Below are 21,898 nucleotides of genomic sequence, written 5' to 3'. Positions count from 1 at the left end.
TTTCTATATGTGGAAAATAAATTTTGCATGGGGAAAACTCTTCAAATACATTCCTTTTACATGTGGGGACGTTTCCTTTCCATTCTCACGCTGGAAACGCTCTTACTCCTTTGACATGAATTATTTTGCGTCTGATTCCAAGGTGGGAAACTACCACCTAGCGGTATCTGTGTTTTCTTGCTAAGCAAGGGCCACAAACCCACTGCAACCTTAAATTCTCAATTGTTGAAATACCACCATAATGGCTAAATGTGAGGAAAATGGTGTATTACATAGTGTGGTCCTGGGACCTCACTGTGTAATACACTCTTGGGTCCAGTCAGTCTTGTTTGTAAAACCTTTAACTCCACCCTGGGTAACTGTGGCTTCCAGCAGTCAGACTTAAACAAAGGAGCAAGTGTAAAGCATTTAGAAGTATTTACTGAAGCAACTGAATAGGAAAGTCACACAACACAAAAGCAATCCAACATCACTTTATAAACAGATAGATCTTATTTTTTATGTAGTTTTAGACACCAGAATGAACAAAATTCTCTGGCGAGCTCTGTAGATATAGATTTTTAAGTAAAACGTTAATCTCTGCTTTTCACTCAAATTACCAGCAAACATTTGTAAAAACTTTTATGAAGTTATCTTCGGGTACTCCAGCCCACTTTGGCCGAGCAACTCTGACAGGAAGCAAGTCAAGGGGGCCAGTGAGGAACTGTAGAACAGCTAATTTGTCGCCAAAGCAGTCTCACGTGCAGTTCCAGGCTCTATGGGTGAAACACTATAGACATCAGTAGAGTGGTCCTGATGCAAGATATACAGGATGCTGAAGGTGCTGTAAGATACTAAAGATGCTATGCAGTTATCAGGGGTCTTTCCCTAGGTACTCCTCGGTCCACGGTCTTGGTGGGGTTACTTTGGCCACATGGGTCTATGTCTCTTGAAGTCCTGGTGGCTCAACCAAAAGTCCAGTTGCCACTGGACTACCGGTCTCTGGTCATGATGCACTCAGCAGTTCCCTTTGGTGTTGACTAATGTCCTTCTTAGGCGACCAAATAGCAGTCAGACAACTCTCTGGGGTCCAGCAGACACAGGTGCAGCTTTTGAGTTTCGGTCTCCAAGGCTACATGTCAGCGGTCAGTGGCGATTAGGCGATTGTGGTTACGGACTAGCCAGGCAGGCTTCTTCAGATTGTTGTTGCCCTGTAGCTGAATTCAGGAAGGTCAGCCAATTTACTCATGGAGTCACTTCTTCTGTCTGGGGCTCAAGAGCGACTTTTCCACTAGCCAGACACCACAGGCACAGTCCTCTCTTTGCTATCTCAAGGATCAGCTGGTGCAGTCCTGCCATTGGTGCAGCCGCTGTTGCAGAGGTCTAGGGAACAGCAGGGCAGTCATTTTTCAGTCCTCTCTCTAGTCCAGATGTGACCGGAGGTCTGGGTGCCCGGTTAGCACATTTATGCCTAGAAAGTGCCTTTGGGAAATGCAGTGGTTACTAGCCAATGGGCTACTTGGCCCCTTCCTGCCCAATGACGACTTCCTGCATTGTGTGGCATCTAGCTATCCCAGAGTGCACTATTCTGCCCATTCCCAAGATGGCAGAATCCTTCTCTCTGTGGCGGAGCTTGGTAGCCCACCCTAGAGGTGTGGCTACCTGAGGGCTACACACCCACAGGAAAACAGTTTTGGCAACTCTTTACGCTCTCTGTCCCCAATGCCAGCCTGTCTACCTGAACAAAAGAGCAGCCCCTCTTCTAAGTTTCCATAATTTGCCATTCAAAGAAGACTTTTCCTTTGAAGTTAGTCTTTTAGGTTCGCACTGTGTGGCTTCTGGCCAGGGAAATGTAACACCTTTTTCAACGGCTAGCCTCTGCTATTCCCTTTCTTGGGAGTCGTTCACACTTGTCCCCAGGAGGGCAGAAGGCTGTCTTGTGGCCAGCATCTGTGACTGGCCACAGGAAAAAATAGGCAACAAAGTGGCAACTTTCTAAAAGTTGATTTTAAAAAATTCAACTTGGGCATCAGGTAATGTAGCAATTCTTTTGATACTTTGAAGTACCAAATTTGGTAGTGCCATTCAGGAGTTAGCACAGCTGAGTTGTCGGCGTGTAACCTTGTACTCACCAATAGCTCTACTAGCCTTTCCACAGTCAAAACAACAATTTGGGGTACCTCTCCTATTTTTTAATATAGAGCACCCTGCGTTAAAACTCAATAAGCCTACTGTAGGAATTACATATATATTGAAAAGGGAGGTCTGTACTTTTCATTAGTTTAAATGGCAAAGTCAGGTTAGCAACTAAAACTGCTTTACAAGTCTGTTGTAGCAGACTGGGAGACATGTTTTACTTTGTGACACTCGGGCTGGCACAATAAGTGCTGCAACCCATCAGGGACATGGTAACTGATGGGTCATGGGTACCCCCTGGTATCATATACTAAGAACTTATAATTAAGTTAACCTATGCCAATTGGGTATAAGCCAATCAAATATACACTTTTGTGGGTTAGAGACATGGCACTGAGATCTGGTTAGCAGGCACCAGTACACTCAGAGTAGAAAAAAACAACAGCATCTAAAACTGGGGGTGATCATGCAAAAAAGGGTATTTCCTTACAATGAATTTTTGCATTTGCAAATTCAATTTTGTGTTGATCCAATTCCACCAATCCCTTTTCTGTATACCAGGTTTAAAAATGTATCATTGCAAGTGTCTTTTTCCCCCTCACAGGTAAGTTCATGTTAAGTGTGAAAAATCCTTTGTGGTACAGTCCCTTTGTTGTGCAACATGGGCTTGTTTTCATCCTCTTCTTTTACCTAAACTACCTATGAAAAACTACTGCCAATATGTGGATATGACTATGTTACATTCTTTGCACCAATTAGTAAAAGCATATTGGTATGTTGTATATGTATGCACATTGAAAGCCATCATCGGTTGAAAGCTTACTCGGGCTGTTTCCAAACTATCACAAAGCACTGTTTTTTGCTTTTTAGGTCTGGTGTTAGCTAAGACCTGTTCAGTTTACTAAAATTATATTTTCCAGTTACTTTGTAATAGATTATATTAATACAGTTAGGTGGGATCATAGTAGGGGCTCTGTGGGTTCAGATGAATGGTTGAGCGGCTGGTGGAAATTAAATAATAGTAGGTCACAGGAATAGGGCTTTAAAGAGTACAGGTTCTGATCTATGAAATGAAGCATCAGCCTATTGCAGAATTACAATATGAAGGATTAAGACAGACAGGTATGAGACTGTCAGGAACCTATACTGAGAAATTACTGCGAAATAGAAGGCATACAGAGGATGGAAGGTAAGGAGAGGGCCACTCTGAAAAAAGAAAGGAGAGGAATCAAGTGAAAGTTAGTCAAGGTCATTTTTTGATCCAGAGATTTAGGAATATTTTAGGAGAAGGCTTTAAAAGATAGGCAGGCAGTTTAACATGTGATTCGGAGTCAACACATCATTTAAGCATTGAGAGCCCTAGCCTGTTGTGTGCCTGGCCTAGGACAGCTCTTTCTAAACATTGTCTGGAGTATCCCAACCTTGGTACTGGGTCTGTTCGCTGCACAAGAGGAGTTGGCGCCCAAAAGTCTCATTTAAACATCTTCCCTCACTATTCTGCATTTAAAGTTTTTTTCACACACCTACAAAAAAATAGTTATTTGGCACTGGCTGTGAATGTCTCGCCAATATGCAATCCGATTTATACCTTGTTTTGTCATCTAATTCCAACCATGTGTGTGTGTGCTTGTGTTGTGGCCATTATTAGTATATGCATTGGATGTACAAGTGAAGCAGAGAGATGGAGACCTGTGGATTCTGTTTTGAAAGGCCCTGGCCTGTCCTTTGCACAAGATGGTGATGATGTTGTTTTCCCAGATTGTGGAAGTGTTGCAGGAGAGATAAAGGAGGGAGGAGACCTAGACATTGAAGTGAGGACAAAGGAGACTAGGCTATTATCAAAAGTCAATAGGACCTTTTTCTGAGAGGGGCTCATGACTAGGCTTCCTTTACCACTATCACTTTGTGGATGGTAGGGTTGAAGAGAGCTGCAGTCTCTTTTATTCAGCGCGAGAAGGGTATTTTTTGTAAAACACTCTTTTGTCTCCTTCCTGGTCTCTGTCTTTGTGGGTGTTCATAGCCAGGTACAGATAATTCACATCTCTTTGTGCCTCTGTTGTGGGTGCTCCAGGCTGGAAACTACCCTGCTGTGAGAAGCATCACCCCACACAAGGCTGTGTCTGCAGAACAGAAGCAATTGAAAATGGAAGCCACCCCAAAACAGTACTTCTGCCTGCAAATATCTGAAAAAATAGCACTTCCCCGTTTTCAGAGAGAGTTAAAAAAAGTTAACAGTGGTTTCAAAGAGACTTGTGTCTCCTATTGAATGGGCCATTATACATCAAGGGCAAAGTAAGATAACCATAGCAACGGATGATAATGACAGATTTAAATATGTAAATGGCCCAAAACTCGCATCGTTCAGCTCTTAGGCAAGTAAAAGTCCCGCCACAAGAGGTGAGAGATGCAGTAAAGAAAAAAAGTTAATATACAGGCAGCATCAGGGCCGGCGCTAGGCATGGGCAGCAGGTGCGGCTGCACAGGGCCCCACACTCAGCCCACCAGCATGGGGCCACGCACTGGTGATGTGTCCTGTTGTTTCCCTGGGGATCTATTACAAAGAAAGGTGTCACCTGCAATTAAGGTCCATTGGAGGGGGCCCCGTCCCTGGGCCTCTCATGGATGGTGTCCAGAGGCATAAGGGAGGGAGACGGAGACGCTCCCTCAATTGCAAGGAGACCATTTACAGACACTGTGGGGGGCCCATTGTCCAACATTTTGGCGCCCCCCATAGTTTTAACTTTTAGACCACAATCAATTCTCACACCTATCGGACTGAAGGTGTGAGAAATGCTTGTGGAGTAAAAGTTAAAACTGTGGGGGTGCCAAAATGCTGGACAATGGGCCCCCACAGTGTCTGTGAATGGTCTCCTTGCAAGGGGCCACTTATCTAAATTAGAGGGGGCCTCGCACGTTCCCTTTTAGCCCAGGGCCTCGCAAATCGTAGAACCGGCCCTGGGCAGCGTCTCAAGCCAATGTGAGCACAGAAAATATTCCAAAGTAACTATGGCAACCAGGGAATGGGCATTCACCTGTCCCGAGAGGGGCCAAGAGGTGATCACAGGTGGGAGTACGTCCTCCCGTGTGAAATACTATTCCGCAAAAAGTAACCCACGTTCTAGTGAACCATGTTCACTAATTCTTACACTTAACCCTGGACAGTTAGATATGGGAAGATCCTATATGAAGCAATTATCCCTTTATACGTGGAAGTGTAATACGGTCAAGCCCACCCTGACGATGATGAAGCATGACACCTCTAGGGTGTGCGAGGTTAATATAAACAAAGGGAAGTGTTTCCTTCCCCAGTCTATAGTGGGTAACAACTAATTGCTTCATATAGGATCTTCCCATATCTAACTCTCCAATGTTAAGTGTAAACAAACAGCGTGCATAGAATATATTCTATACACAAAAACAGGCAATGTACTGTAAACACAGGGCCCCGTTCCCGCAATGAACAGTGCAGTATGCACAAACAAATTGTAACAAAAAACTCAAAAAGCAAAAAGCAAAATATACACTATGTGTTACGCTGCCCACCGAGCATCTCGGTATAACAGAGCACTGTGCGTGTGAGAGTGACAGCACTGGACATTGCACACTGCACACCTCAGTCTAACACAGCACTGCACATGCCAAATTCAACTTATAAATGCACATTGTGCATCTCTTTATAACACAACACTGTGCATAATGCTTCTCTACATACCACTCCACTACACATTCTCCATCACAATACAACACAGCTCTGCGCATTGTGCCTCTTGTTATTAACAGCTCTGTGCGTGGTGTGTCTCTGTACAACATGAAAGTCTTCATTTTATATCTTATTATACCAGTGCTGTATATTGTGCATCTCGCTTCAACACAGAACTGCGCTTTCCACTTAATATACACAACACTATATACTGTTCATCTCAGTATAAAACGCTGTCTTGTTTTCCGCACCTGAATGTCAGAACATTTCACAAGGTGCCCCTAGCCACGTAAAATAAACAAATGCACAGTTGAATGCAATAATATGGTACATTATGTGCTTGATTGTAAAGATACTGCTTAGTGTGCATCTCTCCTAATGAAATGCACCCAGTACATCTCAATGTAACACTATAATCCTAGTTTGGGCGATGCGGTGTCTATCACTCACCTAGTGAAGCACAGCACATCTTAATGTAACATTATAACCCAAATTGTATGGTGTGGGTGTGTTTCACTCACCTAGTGAGTAAAAATGCCTCTTTCTGTCTGTGGCATCGAAGCAAACGCGCTGGGGTTAGAAGACCTTCATTGGCTCATAGTTTCACCTCCTCTGGACCCACCAGCCTCCTGATGCTGGAACACTATAAGATTGGACTACACTATAAGATTGGACTATATTTCAGGAGGTGGGTTAAGCTTATTTCCTTCGACCAGTTGCAAGGGTCCGTACTGGCGCCTTGATATCTTAGATGGAAATTTGAGAGCTGGACCGGGCAGGGCTGGCCGCATTCTTCTCTCCTCTTTGAATTGATGATTGAATCTCTTGCACCTATGTTTTGAAATAATATATTTAATTGGGTGATTAAAGTGGTGACGTCATGCCTACAACTTTATGTACCTGAGGGTGCAAACTTTTCAACATCAATTTTGTTGCCGCATGTTGTGTAGTTTATGAAGGTCTGTGGCCTTGTTGTGAATTGGTAGCAGCCAAAGCTTGTCCCATTGGGCTGACTGATGAAAGAAAAATCCTGAGGACTTCTGAGTCTGTGTCTTCATGTGAAGATGATAAAATATCTTGGCAGCTAGGTCGTGCACAGCCAACGGGAGACCTTAGGCTTTAATATTGGACAGGTAATGAAGGATATAAGCAGCTCTGTGTATGCTGTTTGATCATCAGACGGTACCATGCTGCAGGAGGAGCTTTAGGAGATACGCAAAACCCCGGCTACGCTGATCAAGGGCTATGAAGACTTCTAAAAAGTCCTCAGAGGGCAAGCCATCAGTGTCTGGCAAGGACCTGCCTGTCCCCGGGAAGCAGCCACTAGTCCCGACGACGACGACGACAGCGTCGATGGTGCATTCAGCACAGAAAACCGTCTCAACGTCGACGACGACAGTGTCGACAACGACGGCCTCATCGGCTTCCTCCTCGACGACGAGGACGACGCCTTCATCGTCGGCGAGTAGACCTACGCCGTCATTGACAAGACACAGGCACCAATTCAGGACGCTCCCTCATCTGACGAAGAGGAGAGGGACCAGGAGGAAGGTGAAGTCGATGACGACCAGTCGGACCCGGATGCAGACCAAGATTATGTGGCACATTCTCCAGCCTCTCCGGATCCACAGACCTCGGAGTCTCCACCCGCAGACATCGGTGGATTCCACAACATCATTGAGCGGGCTGCCAAGAGGTTCCATATGTCCATGGAAACTCAGGAAACTGAATGCTTCCTTTATGACTTCAAGGAGCCCACTAGGAAGACTTCAAGATCAATCCCCATAATTGACTATATCTGGAAGCAGGGCAAACAAATCATGCAAGCACCTGCTTCTATACAGGTGGTGGTGCCCAGGCTTGATAAGAAATACAAGGCCACCTCCACGGCACCGGCATGCCTGACAGGTCACCCCAAACCAGATTCCGTGGTGACTCAAGCGGCGCAGAAGAACTCACAAAATCCAGCCTCGCCTCTATCGACGCCACCTGATAAGGAGGGCAGGAAACTGGATGCCGTTGGCAAACGCTTTACTACCACTTCGGCCATGACGGTCAAAGTGGCTAATTCAATAGCCCTACTGGGCCGTTACAATCGCCAACTCTGGGCGGACATTGCACCCTATCTTTCAAATCTGCCGGAGGATGTCAGAGAGGAGGCACATTCACTTCTCTTGGAAGGACAGACCTCTGCCTCAGAGCTCATCGATTGTGCCATTGATGCCGCCATGACTGGTTTCCGGCAACTGGCAGGGGCTGCAGTCCTGAGGCGACAGGGTTGGCTCAAGGCCACCACTTTCCGCCAGGAGGTGCAAACCAGGATATTAGATATGCCTTACGATGGCCAGCACCTGTTTGGGGAACAGATTGACGCGGCCCTTACCACCATAAAAAAGGACACGGATACTGCCAAGGCTCTGGGTACTTTACAATTCCGGACCCAGTCCTTTCGTGGCAACCGGGGAAGAGGCCAACCTGCATACAAAGGTTCCTATTAGAATCGGTCTTCGTACACATATTCACAGTCCAAGCCGCAGTTTCAACAGCGACAACCTCAACAAGGACGGCAATCTTCCTACGGCAAGTCCAATTACCGAGGAAGAGGCCAAAAACGACCTGCTGGCAACAGACAATGACTTGTCTCCCTCGCTAGCCCCTCCACCACTACATTCTTTAAGTCTTGGAGGGAAACTGAAATACTTCCATCGCAATTGGCAAACCATAACAACGGATCGGTGGGTACTCCAACTCATTCGATTTGGACATTCCCTAGAATTCACCTCTATCCCCCCAACAACGCCACCGTGCCAGCGATCACACAGGCACCTACGATTACTTCTTCAGGAAATAGCTTCCATGCTGCAGAAGGGAGCGATAGAGAGAGTTCCACGGGCCCACAAGAATCAGGGTTTCTACTCTCACTTCTTCCTAATCCACCAAAAAGGAAAGAAATGGCGACCAATCCTGGATCTCAGGGCACTCAACGTGTTCCTAAAGAAACAATCGTTTCGTATGGTGACTCTGCAAGAAATCCTTGGTCTTCTGGAGAAAGGGGACTACATGACGTCCTTAGACCTCCAGGACGCCTACTACCATATACCTATTCTCAAAGGGCACAGGAAGTTCCTCAGGTTTGCGGTGGCAGGACAGCACTACCAATTTCGGGTCCTTCCATTTGGCCTCAAATCGGCCCGAGGATCTTTACCAAATGCCTCTCACCAGTGGCAGCATTTCTTCGTCAACAAGGCCACCAGGTGTTTCCATACCTGGACGACTGGCTGGTGAAGGCACCGACGGCGGCCGCCGCAGCCTCATCCTCCAGCGCCTGTCTGGATATTTTCCACCGCCTGGGACTGACCCTCAACACCGCAAAGTCAACTCTGGAACCCACCAAGGTCATCACGTTCCTTGGAGCGACTCTGGACACGGACCGTGTCAAGGCTTTCCCCTCTCAGGAGAGAAAAATCAAACTCATCTCCTTGGCCAAGGCAGTGGCTTCGCGGAAGACTCTTCCGGTCCGCACGTTCAAGTCCCTCCTTGGCATGATGTCTTCATGCATACTGCTCATTCCACACTGCCGCCTAAAAATGCGTCCACTTCAGGAGGCACTGACAAAGCAATGGACTCAAGCCACAGGTTCTTTCGAGGACCGCATACGAGTCACTCGACCCATTATCAACCATTTGCAATGGTGGACATCTCTCCACCATCTGTCAAAGGGTCTGCCGTTCCTGCTCCCAGCAGAGCCACACGTAATAACTACGGATGCGTCCCTGGAAGGCTGGGGAGCAGTCCTCCAGGAACTCCAGATCAACGGCAAATGGACGACACAGGAAACCAAGCTCCATATCAATCTGTTGGAGTTACGGGCGGTTTTCCTAGCTCTACAGGCGTTTCTTCCACGCATTCGTCACTCCCCAGTGCTCGTCAGGACGGACAACACCACGACGATGCACTACCTGAACAAACAGGGGGGGGGGGGGGGCGCGTTCCATCTCGTTATCTCGAGAATCGCAAAGAACCTGGAACTGGCTTCTGGAACATGGAATAGCGTTGAAAGCGGAGTACGTCCCGGGCAAGGACAACGTCTTGGCGGACGCACTGAGCAGGGAGAAGTCTCCTTCCCACGAATGGGAACTGGACATGGAGGTGCTGGACAGTATCTTCCAGGAGTGGGGCACCCCGAACATAGACCTCTTTGCCACCAGAGAGAACGCCAAATGCCCAAGCTTCGCAAGCAGGCATCACCACTCAGGAACCCTCGGGAATGCATTTTCCATCGCATGGCACAACGTCTTTGCGTACGCCTTTCCGCCATTCCCACTGATACCCAGGGTTCTCAGGAAGATGAAATCGGAACCATGCACTCTGATCCTCATTGCTCCGTCCTGGCCGAGGCAGCACTGGTTCACGGAGCTTCATCGCCTCTCTGCCCGGCCCCCTCTTCGCCTGCAGCAGTTTCCGGCCCTGATCACGATGTCTCAAGGGCAGGTTCTCCACCCGAACCTGAACTCTCTGAAGTTATCAGCCTGGCTCCTGAATACCGCGAAATCAGCCATCTGAACATCCTGCAGGATTGCAGAGATGTCCTTGCGAAAGCTAGAGCGGTCAGCACTAACAAAACCTACTCACTAAAATGGAAGCGATTCTGTTCCTGGTGTGTGGATCAAGGCATGCACCCCTTCCATGCCACTCCACAGCAGCTGCTACCATACCTGTTACACCTTGCGCAATCAGGCCTTGCGCATACATCCATCAAAGTGCATCTAGCGGCGATTTCAAGGTTCACAAGGACGGCTGCAGGCCCATCTTTGTGGGCGGACAGGCTCATCAAACAATTCCTAAAAGGTCTATTCAGGTCCTTTCCACGACCACGGCCTATTCCTCCATCGTGGCACCTCAATGTGGTTCTTCATCAACTAATGAAGCATCCCTTCGAACCCATCCATAAGGCAGAGATCAAGTTCCTCTCTTGGAAAACGGCCCTCCTCCTGGCACTAACCTCTGCCAGAAGGGTCAGTGAATTGCAGGCTCTATCCATCCAGGATCCTTTTCTTCAATTCAGAGAGGACAGAGTCATTCTGAGGACTAACCCTCGCTTCATTCCAAAAGTCCCCTCGGACTTCCATCTTAATGAACCAGTGGTGCTTAGATCGTTCTTTCCAAATCCTACCACGGCAGCTGAAAGAACTCTACATTCTCTAGATCTAAAGAGATGTCTTAAATTCTACATCGATAAGACACAACACTTTCTAAAGTCATCCCAGCTCTTTATTGCCTTTAGTAGACCAAGGCTGGGCATGCCCCTGACAAAGCAAAGCATCTCAAGATGGATCTCTTCTGCGATCACCTTTTGTCACGACAAGGCCGGACGGCCTTTAGACTCACGAGTCAAAGCTCATTCGACTAGAGCCATGTCCACGTCTGCGGCGCTGTTCGCTGGAGTGCCGATATTGGACATCTGCAGAGCGGCGACCTGGAAGTCCCCGCACACCTTCACCAGGCACTACTGTCTGGATACTGAGCTGATGAAGGATGCAGCAGTGGGCCGAGCAGTGCTTCGCCATCTATTCCAGTGAGGTGAGCCCTACTACATCCCTCCATCCTTTACGGGTATGCACATTCTCTTACTGTATTTATATGCCATTGCATTTTGTGCTTTATAGTCATGTGATATGTATTATCTACATGTTCATACCTGATCTTCATACAGAATGTGCATAATGTATTGCTCGCTACTCTGATTCAGGCATGTGAATCTATGAAAGACACCCAAATACTGGATAAGAAATGCGTTACTTACCTGTAACTGCAGTTATCCAGTATTAGTGTCTTTCATAGATTCACATGCACCCTCCCGCCTCCCCTTGCTGGGCTCACCTTTCTCTCTAATGAGTTTACGCCTAACTAGCTTGGTGCGTACGAAAATCTGATAGACTTGGGCTCCTGGCAGGAAGGTTCTAGAAGGAGGTAGTAGCTGATTGGCTGTTTTACTTTATTTGGTCCTTTTTACAAAAGGACCCAGATAGGCCACGAAGGTGGGACCCTTGGGGCCTGCTCTGTTTGGTCCTTCCTGCAAAAGGACGTGGATAGGCTACTAAGGTGAGACCTTTGGGCCTATTCTTTTCTATGTATGTCTCTAGGACATTACTTTTTATATACCGGAGGCTCCCGTCTCGACGACGGGGAATGATTCAGGCATGTGAATCTATGAAAGACACTAATACTGGATAACTGCAGTTACAGGTAAGTAACGCATTTCTTATGTATCATATTGGTATCAAATCCATGATATGAAAGGCAGGGTATGAATGTGGGAGCATGTTTGAATGGATCTAGTGAGAACTATTATAGAAATATATCAACCATGTGATATGCAATAAACTAAATGTGAGCTTTTTGTATATAATGTATTTGTATTGATTTTTAACAAAAAAAGAAAAGAAAATATTGTTGAATGAATACAAATATTTTTGATAATGATCAGCATCTGGTTAATGATACATTGACATAGAAATCTTGACGGTCCACTTCACATTGAGTTTCCTAAAGATTTGTGCACATGTTATTTTTCCCTGATTTAGGAAATATTTTCATCAGGGGTATCGCTATTTTTGCATCTATAAGCAGCTCTGTGCCATTCTGGTTGAAGGTGCCACTTATTTGATATAGTGGCTCTTGTGACAATGTTTATGCTCCACAGATGTCTATATATATTACTGGAAGTTACATAAATCATGCCTAATCGAATATTTGAAGAATTAGCCTGATATCCAAAATTGTGTGGACGTATTTATGTCCTAGAGTTAAATTTGCAGTGTTAAAGTATCCCTGCTATAGAAAAGGATTCAGACCTTGAATGTTATTTGGCTTCTCAAATGTGTTACATCTGAATGGTGGGATGATATAATTGAATGATAAAAATAGTTGTTAGCTGGCATGACTGGATGTGGCAGTTTAAAACAAAATCTGCCTGACTGGGGAAAACCAGCCCCTTTGACACTTTACCTAGTTATCCTGATGATGCATGTGCGGCAGAGATATAGGGGCAGATTGTGTAGAATAAGCCATATGGTCATGGGGCACCTCTGCGAGGATTGTTGCATTTCTGCGGCTTTCTGAATGATGCTCTGATGACGAGATGGATACAGGCGGGTTATACTGAAAAGGTTAGTTTTAAGAACTTTTAGCTTAACTTTCTAGCTTGGTCTCCTATATCTGGAACACTGATTGTGCTGAGTGATGGAGCACTGGGCAGGCATGCCATTTCCTACTATAGAGGGCTAAATGTGAGGACTGCCTGGGAAGCATCGTTCGAAAGAAACAACAATGGGGTCCTGGTTGTGGCTTGCCCCTTTCTGAAAGGAAGTGACACAAACCCGACATTTGGATAAAAATACATATCTAGAAATGCTAGATTTTAAGTAGCCTAATTACAATTCAGCCACAGAACCCGTTTGACCCCACAACACTGCATAGAATATATCCTAGCTGTTCACATGCTTGCACTTGATGTGATACTGTACTGGTTGACTCGATGCATGTAGTATGGCAATGTCCGGTTACTGAGAGATATTGGAGAACAATTTTGAAAATGGTAAATGGAGTGATAGGCGTTCTGATGTATACTTCTAACTGCTTATTCCGAACCTTTAGAACATATCCAGGCTGGATCCAGAAAATGTTTCTAGCAATGCTTTTGTATGCTGGTAGGTGGTACCATGTGGCTCAGCGATGACTCTGTACCACTCAAGAAGTGACAAAGCGGAGCCACATGTAAGGGCCACCTGTGCACACTGATGTCACTTCCTTTCTTTCTGTTCGCTTTGATGCCGATCTAGCTTTGATGCTCTTCTCCCAGCCTTGTTGGTCTTTAAACAAATGTCTTAATATAACAATGTGCTGGAGAATGTTTCCACCAAGTACAACAGGATTCAAATTGTGCTACAACTTCAGGAAGCAGATGTCTGTCATGGACCACAAGATGTGTTAGTGGTGCATGGACTTCAGTCACAAATCAAAGCTGTGCGATACCTACACCATTATGCACCCAATGGATGAACAAAAGATGATGTCATGATCTAAGCACAAATCTCTGCGAAGGCGCCGAGCCACTTGCGGTCCTGTTTGATGCGATTTTCACAAAACTTCAATTTCCTGGTCGAAGTCTTCTGGTAAGTCTTAAGTTGAAGACACCATGCCGTAAATGTAAGAAAGCCAAGTGGAACTCGACCCCAACTCACCGTTCAAAGTTTGACATGAAGGTGTGAGAGTATCATTCTAAGGACCTTACCCCTCCAGTGTCACATGATTCCAACCTGATGCAGCAACAGTTTCGAGTATGCACCAAATTTGTTGGGCTGCTGTCAACTCCACAGCAAACAGCTGCTTTAATAGAAGTCATCCTTCAACTGTTTCTAGTGCTTCCAGGTCCCTGTGCCTTGCCTTCCAGCCCCACGGAGCTGAAGGAGCCTAGTCACACTTCCGCTGGCATATCCACCCCGATGATGACTGACCCCTCCTGACGGCTTTCCGAGCCTTCATCAATATTGGTTCAGATTTCACACCCATAACATGGTCCACACAGGTTTCTTATCTGCTGGACTGATACTGACTCCATCTGTGCCAGCCCAAGGTTAAAGTCTGACATTGGTCTCAAAACCGACATCAGCCCACTCCAGGCTTATGTTGCATTACAAATGCACAAAGGCCAATCAGTTATACTGCCAGACATTGATCCAAAGCCTATACGACAACACCAGTACTTCCAGAGGCTAGAAGCTATATTTGATCTAATTCATAAGTGATTCAGCACATACTTAATATTACAAATAATAAGGAGATCGATAATTTACTCTCTCCTCATTACTTCAATGTTAGCTTATTCATGAACTTATGAAATGCCATATGACTAGACTCATCACCTAAGATGGAGCTAAACTCGCCATCTGGGCTGCCAATGCAAGAAAGTGCCTCTTGACCAAAAGTGCTGTGTTGAGAAACTGAAGTTTTGGACTTAAAGCTGCTCACTGTCGAAACTAAGGTGAATTTGCTAACTGAAATTCTCCAATTAAGAGAAGCGTTGTTATCCCACAATGATGGGTATATGGGCTAAGCCATCCTCTGCCCCTCCGGTCAGTCAACCGGTGGCTAGGTGACATATACCAGACCAAAGTGACTCTGTTTGTCTAAAAACCTTACAACTGAAAGCCTGGTGGTTGAGGCATCAAGAAGTAAGGTGCACCCAATTTCTTTTCGGACCAATCCTACAGAAGTGAGTCAAAACAAAACCATGCTTTTGGAACAGACATTTTCTCTTAGGCCAGCTTGACTGTCAGATCCCTCAGTGCAGGATACCTTTTTTGGAAAGTACACCCATTCTGTGTGGGACATGGCTATCGCGATCTTGCCCACCATTGTGGAAGATCTCAGGATCTTGTTGGCTTAAACAATGCATGATGATCAAGAAGCCATCAACCAACTCATGCCCTCACCACATCTTCAGCCTAGAACAAACACCTCAATTGCCACTGCCACCTTCCTCAAGGGCTGGTAACATGCAGAAAGTCTCACAAATCCATCAGCAGACACCAGCAAACTCAACAATTACCAACCGATCTCCCTGCTTTCTGCCAAAGTATTAGAAAAAGCCATAAAACTACCACTATCCTGATACCTTGAACCGAACCTGCTACTCAAGTCTTTCTAAAGACTCTTCCCAATCCTGATTCAGCACCAACCACAGCACTGAGACCACCCTCATTGCGGCTACCAACAACATCAAAGCCATACTCGACTGTGGAGAGACTGCAGCTTTGTGGAAATGTACCTTTTTAGGGGTACACTGGTCCAGGGTCACCCTCTTGTCCACGGGTCCAAAGACCAATAAAATAGAGATCGGCACTGGAGTTGGAATAAATAACAAGTTTATTAAACACTCATGAATGGGACCACGTCCACACAACACTCTCAAGTGCTACAGGAGGTAGTACACTGAATTCATAAACCGTGTCCCTCTTATACTAGGTTTCTGCAATGTAAGCATGTGAACAGAAATGGTAAGAACAGTTTTAGAAATAGCTATCAGCAAACAAGGGCAGATGAATAACCACTCGGTCAGCAAAGTGGTAGGGGGAGCAGAAATTCTTATGGGAGCAGTAAATGGTCGACAGTTAACTTCTGAGACCAGGTGCACTGACAGCTACAAACCCCCAGCACGTACATTGCTTTAGCTGAGTCAGGAAGTCAACTAAAATAGATAACACAAGCAGAGGGAAAAAGACGAGCAGCAGAGGATGGAAGAATTACGAAAGAAACTAAATGCGCACCACAGCCAAAATGGCTGTCGGTTATGCTAAGTAAAATATTACACATTTCCACAGCTTTGAATCTCCTAGACTTCTTGGCAACCTTCGATACGGTCTCCCACCACGCACTCATCACAAGGCTGCAAAACGTAGACATTGACGGAGCCGCTCTCAGATAGATCGCCTCTTTCCTCACCGTAAGAATGCAAAAAGTCTGCCTTCCCCTCCGAACCCAAGGAAATCATCTGTGGAGTACCCCAAGGATCTTCTCCCGGCCCTACTCTCTTCAACGCTTATATGACACCTCTGACCAGCATCACCAAAACACACAAACTCAACATTAAATCCTGCGCCGACTACACCAAACTCATCCTCTCCTTCTCTGAAGACTCCATCAACACCAAGACTACTTCCACAACCGCACGACAGACATCGCCAACTGGATGAAGGACTACTGTCTGAAGCTCAACATGAAAAGACAGAAGTACTGATTTTCAGAAACAAAAGTTTCCCATGGAACTCGGACCCCCACTTACCACGCTAGGAACCTATGCATCATTCTGGACAACAACCTAACCATGACAACTCGGGTAAGCTCCGTCTCCTCCTCCTTTTTCTTCAACCTCCATATGCTTAGTGAGATATTCAAATGGCTACCCTAAAGCTCAAGATGTACCATCACCCAGGCCCTTATCTTCAGCTGACTGGACTATGGCAAAGCTCTCTGCGTAGGGATTGCAGCTCACCTCCTCCTCCAATACAGACCAAGCTTTTGAATGCTTTAATGTTCTATTGTTGGCCCACCAGAGCCTTGCTTGCCCACAGGTAAGTGTTATATATTAGCTCTCACTGCTTTTTTAGGTCTCGCTGAGCCAGCGCATGCGTTGTGCTCTGGAGAGACTTTTAGTAAGGACTTCAGAAAATGCTACCACTGTGGCCTAGAGTAGTAGGTGGTCACGCGCACGGGCGCGCATTTACGAGCAGAGGTGCCATCTGGCTTTCCTCTCTCATCATGAGCTTTCAAGATACGAGAGCTTTCTTTCACATTCCTGAAGTTGACAGCTTCCTTGTTTTCTTTTTACATCTCGCTGTACGGGATGCCCCTTGGCAGTCTTTGGTCCGGAGATCATTTTTGGGATCCTTGCATTGTGTGTTTTAGAGTTGTGTATTGAAGAATTTATTTCACCAGAAAACATCAGACCGGTTTCTACCTCACTGATTGAATTCGAATGACCCATGGCATGCATTTAACCAAAGCTGTATCCAAGACTTGATTAGCCAAAAGGAAACGCGCAGTGTTTTATAAAGCTCCTAATTAAATATACCATTGCGTGCGATGTATTTTTCACAAAAGGCACAATACTTTTTGTTTGAGTGTCTAATAAGTTAAAGGCAACTCCGTAACACTGCACAGCTTTGTAGTTCGTTGCAATTGTTTGGACAGTAGTGCTTGCTATGTACTCTTTATATGTACCCTTATTGTACATTTTGGTGCCGGGTCTCTTAATATGCGGCAGTTTTATATAAAATGTTTTGGGTGAGAACACAAACCGTAATTTTGTAGAGGGCATGTTGTTTAAATGCAAAAGGCAGCAACAATAAGCTCTTGCGTTTATTATAACTTTAAAGGCAACTTCCCTTATAATGCAAATGTACTTAGACAGCTGCAGTCCCTTGTGTTTTTGTGGCTTAGCTTCTGCCACCTTCACGGTGCTGCTTATAGCCCCTTTCCCAGGGCTAAATTAGTGATAAAAGATGTGCTGGGCCTCTTATGGCGTTAGTTTTATTTAAAGTACGCTGTACTCGTATCTCCCTTCTGTGCGCGAAATGTACTTTCCATAAGTACACTTTTTATACATTTGTATGCATTGTACAACATATTTGCTTTGCATATTTGTTTACAATTTACTGTCAATGAACGCATTTTACTTCACACCTAATGCATATGTGTTCAGCTGTCTGCGGTTCATTGTTGGTTGCTGTCTATGAGTTGAAGTAAATAAAAACATGAGATAATTAAACCGTATTATTGGGGAGGGCATGTTGTTTAAATGCAAAAAATGAGAAATTCAGCACTTGCGGTTTACTAAATTTGAAAAGCAACTTCTTTCTTAATGTACGTGAGCTTAGCCCTTGTTGTTTTTGGATTAGCTACAGTCGCTTTTACAATGCTGGTTACAGCTGCTTTTATAGAGCTTAATTTGTGACAGGATAGGTGACTGCTCTTAATACTCTCCTTCCTTTTGACTCACAATGCTCTTATGACTCTCCTTCATTTTGACTCATATTGCTCTTTCTACTCTCCTTCCATTTCACTCACACTGCTCTTATTACTCTCCTTCCATTACACTCACACTGCTCTCATTACTCTTCCATTTCACTCACGCTTCTCTTATGACTCTCCTTCCTTTTCACTCACACTGCTCTTATTACTCTCCTTCTATTTCAGTCACACTGCTCTTATTACTCGCCTTCCTTTTCACTCACACTGCTCTTATTACTCTCCTTCCATTTCACTCACACTGCTCTCATTACTCTTCCATTTCACTCACGCTGCTCTTATGACTCTCTTTCCTTTTCACTCACACTGCTCTTACTACTCTCCTTCTATTTCACTCACACTGCTCTTATTACTCTCTTTCCTTTTCACTCACACTGCTCTTATTACTCTCCTTCTATTTCACTCACACTGCTCTTATTACTCTCCTTCCATTTCACTCATACTGCTCTTATTACTCTCCTTCCTTTTCACTCACACTGCTCTTATTACTCTCCTTCATTTTCACCCACACTGCTCTTATTACTCTCCTTCCATTTCACTCACACTTCTCTCATTACTCTTCCATTTCACTCACGCTGCTCTTATGACTCTTTCCTTTTCACTCACACTGCTCTTACTACTCTCCTTCTATTTCACTCACACTGCTCTTATTACTCTCTTTCCTTTTCACTCACACTGCTCTTATTACTCTCCTTCTATTTCACTCACACTGCTCTTATTACTCTCCTTCCCTTTCACTCACACTGCTCATTACTCTTCCATTTCACTCACACTGCTCTTATTACTCTTCCTTTTCACTCACACTGCTCTTATGACTCTCCTTCCTTTTCACTCACACTGCTCTTATTACTCTCCTTCATTTTCACCCACACTGCTCTTATTACTCTCCTTCCATTTCACTCACACTTCTCTCATTACTCTTCCATTTCACTCACACTGCTCTTATGACTCTCCTTCCTTTTCACTCACACTGCTCTTATTACTGTCTTTCTATTTCACTCACACTGCTCTTATTACTCTCCTTCATTTTCACTCACACTGCTCTTATTACTCTCCTTCCATTTCATTCACACTGCTCGTATTACTCTTCCATTTCATTCACACTGCTCTTATGACTCTCCTTCCTTTTCACTCACACTGCTCGTATTACTCTCCTTCCTTTTCACTCACACTGCTCGTATTACTCTCCTTCATTTTCACTCACACTGCTCTTATTACTCTCCTTCATTTTGACTCATATTGCTCTTTTTACTCTCCTTCCATTTCACTCACACTGCTCTTCTTACTCTCCTTCCATTACACTCACACTGCTCTCATTACTCTTCCATTTCACTCACGCTTCTCTTATGACTCTCCATCCTTTTCACTCACACTGCTCTTATTACTCTCCTTCTATTTCAGTCACACTGCTCTTATTACTCGCCTTCCTTTTCACTCACACTGCTCTTATTACTCTCCTTCCATTTCACTCACACTGCTCTCATTACTCTTCCATTTCACTCACGCTGCTCTTATGACTCTCTTTCCTTTTCACTCACACTGCTCTTATTACTCTCCTTCTATTTCACTCACACTGCTCTTATTACTCTCCTTCCCTTTCACTCACACTGCTCATTACTCTTCCATTTCACTCACACTGCTCTTATTACTCTTCCTTTTCACTCACACTGCTCTTATTACTCTTCCTTTTCACTCACACTGCTCTTATTACTCTCCTTCCATTTCACTCATACTGCTCTTATTACTCTCCTTCCTTTTCACTCACACTGCTCTTATTACTCTCCTTCCTTTTGACTCACACTGCTCTTATTACTCTCCTTCCATTACACTCACACTGCTCTCATTACTCTTCCATTTCACTCACGCTTCTCTTATGACTCTCCTTCCTTTTCACTCACACTGCTCTTATTACTCTCCTTCTATTTCAGTCACACTGCTCTTATTACTCTCCTTCATTTTTCACCCACACTGCTCTTATTACTCTCCTTCCATTTCACTCACACTTCTCTCATTACTCTTCCATTTCACTCACGCTGCTCTTATGACTCTCCTTCCTTTTCACTCACACTGCTCTTATTACTGTCTTTCTATTTCACTCACACTGCTCTTATTACTCTCCTTCATTTTCACTCACACTGCTCTTATTACTCTCCTTCCATTTCATTCACACTGCTCGTATTACTCTTCCATTTCATTCACACTGCTCTTATGACTCTCCTTCCTTTTCACTCACACGGCTCGTATTACTCTCCTTCCTTTTCACTCACACTGCTCTTATTACTCTCCTTCCTTTTCACTGACACTGCTCTTATTACTCTCCTTCATTTTGACTCATATTGCTCTTTTTACTCTCCTTCCATTTCACTCACACTGCTCTTATTACTCTCCTTCCTTTTCACTGACACTGCTCTTATTACTCTCCTTCCTTTTCACTGACACTGCTCTTACTACTCTCCTTCCGTTTGACTCACACTGCTCTCATTACTCTTCTTCCTTTTCACTCACACTGCTCTTATTACTCTCCTTCTATTTCACTCACACTGCTCTTATTACTCTCCTTCCTTTTCAATCACACTGCTCTTACTACTCTCCTTCCGTTTGACTCACACTGCTCTCATTACTCTTCTTCCTTTTCACTCACACTGCTCTTATTACTCTCCTTCTATTTCACTCACACTGCTCTTATTATTCCCATTCCATTTCACTCACACTGCTCTCATTACTCTTCCATTTCACTCACACTGATTTCATTACTCTTCCATTTCAATCACACTGCTCTTATGACTCTCCTTCCTTTTCACTCACACTGCTCATATTACTCTCCTTCCTTTTCACTCATACTGCTCTTATTACTCTCCTTCCTTTTCACTCACACTGCTCTTATTACTCTTCCATTTCATTGACGCTGCTCTTATTACTCTCCTTCCTTTTCACTCACACTGCTCTTATTACTTTCCTTTTCACTCACACTGCTTTTATTACTCTCCTTCCTTTTCACTCACACTGCTCTTATTACTCTCCTTCCTTTTCACTCACACTGCTCTTATTACTTTCCTTTTCACTCACACTGCTCTTATTACTCTCCTTTTCATTCTTATGACTCTCCTTCCTATTTACTCACACTGCTCTTATTAGTCTCCTTCCTTTTCACTCACACTGCTCTTATTACTTTCCTTTTCACTTACACTGCCCTTATTACACTCCTTCCATTTTACTCACACTACTCTCATTACTCTTCCATTTCATTGACACTGCTCTCATTACTCTTCCATTTCACTCATGCTGCTTTTATTACTCTCCTTCCATTTCACTCACACTGCTGTCATTACTCTTCCATTTCACTCACGCTGCTCTTATGACTCTCCTTCCTTTTTACTCACACTGATCTTATTACTCTCCTTCCTTTTCACTCACACTGATCTTATTACTTTCCTTTTCACTCACACTGCTTTTATTACTCTCCTTCCTTTTCACTCACACTGCTCTTATTACTCT

The 21,898-nt window shown here is 44.7% G+C and overlaps 1 protein-coding gene across 3 annotated transcripts in view; it reads left to right on the top strand.

Annotated features, from left to right (window-relative positions):
* Positions 1-21,898, top strand: part of SPIDR (scaffold protein involved in DNA repair) — a 2,204,159-nt gene that overhangs the window by 554,794 nt on the left and 1,627,467 nt on the right. The window lies entirely within an intron of this gene.

The sequence above is a fragment of the Lissotriton helveticus genome, chromosome 4_1 (genome assembly GCF_964261635.1).
Source record: "Lissotriton helveticus chromosome 4_1, aLisHel1.1, whole genome shotgun sequence".
Taxonomy (NCBI): domain Eukaryota; kingdom Metazoa; phylum Chordata; class Amphibia; order Caudata; family Salamandridae; genus Lissotriton; species Lissotriton helveticus.
Note: the sequence above shows the minus strand (reverse complement) of the source record. Positions and strands in the feature narration are given on the sequence as shown.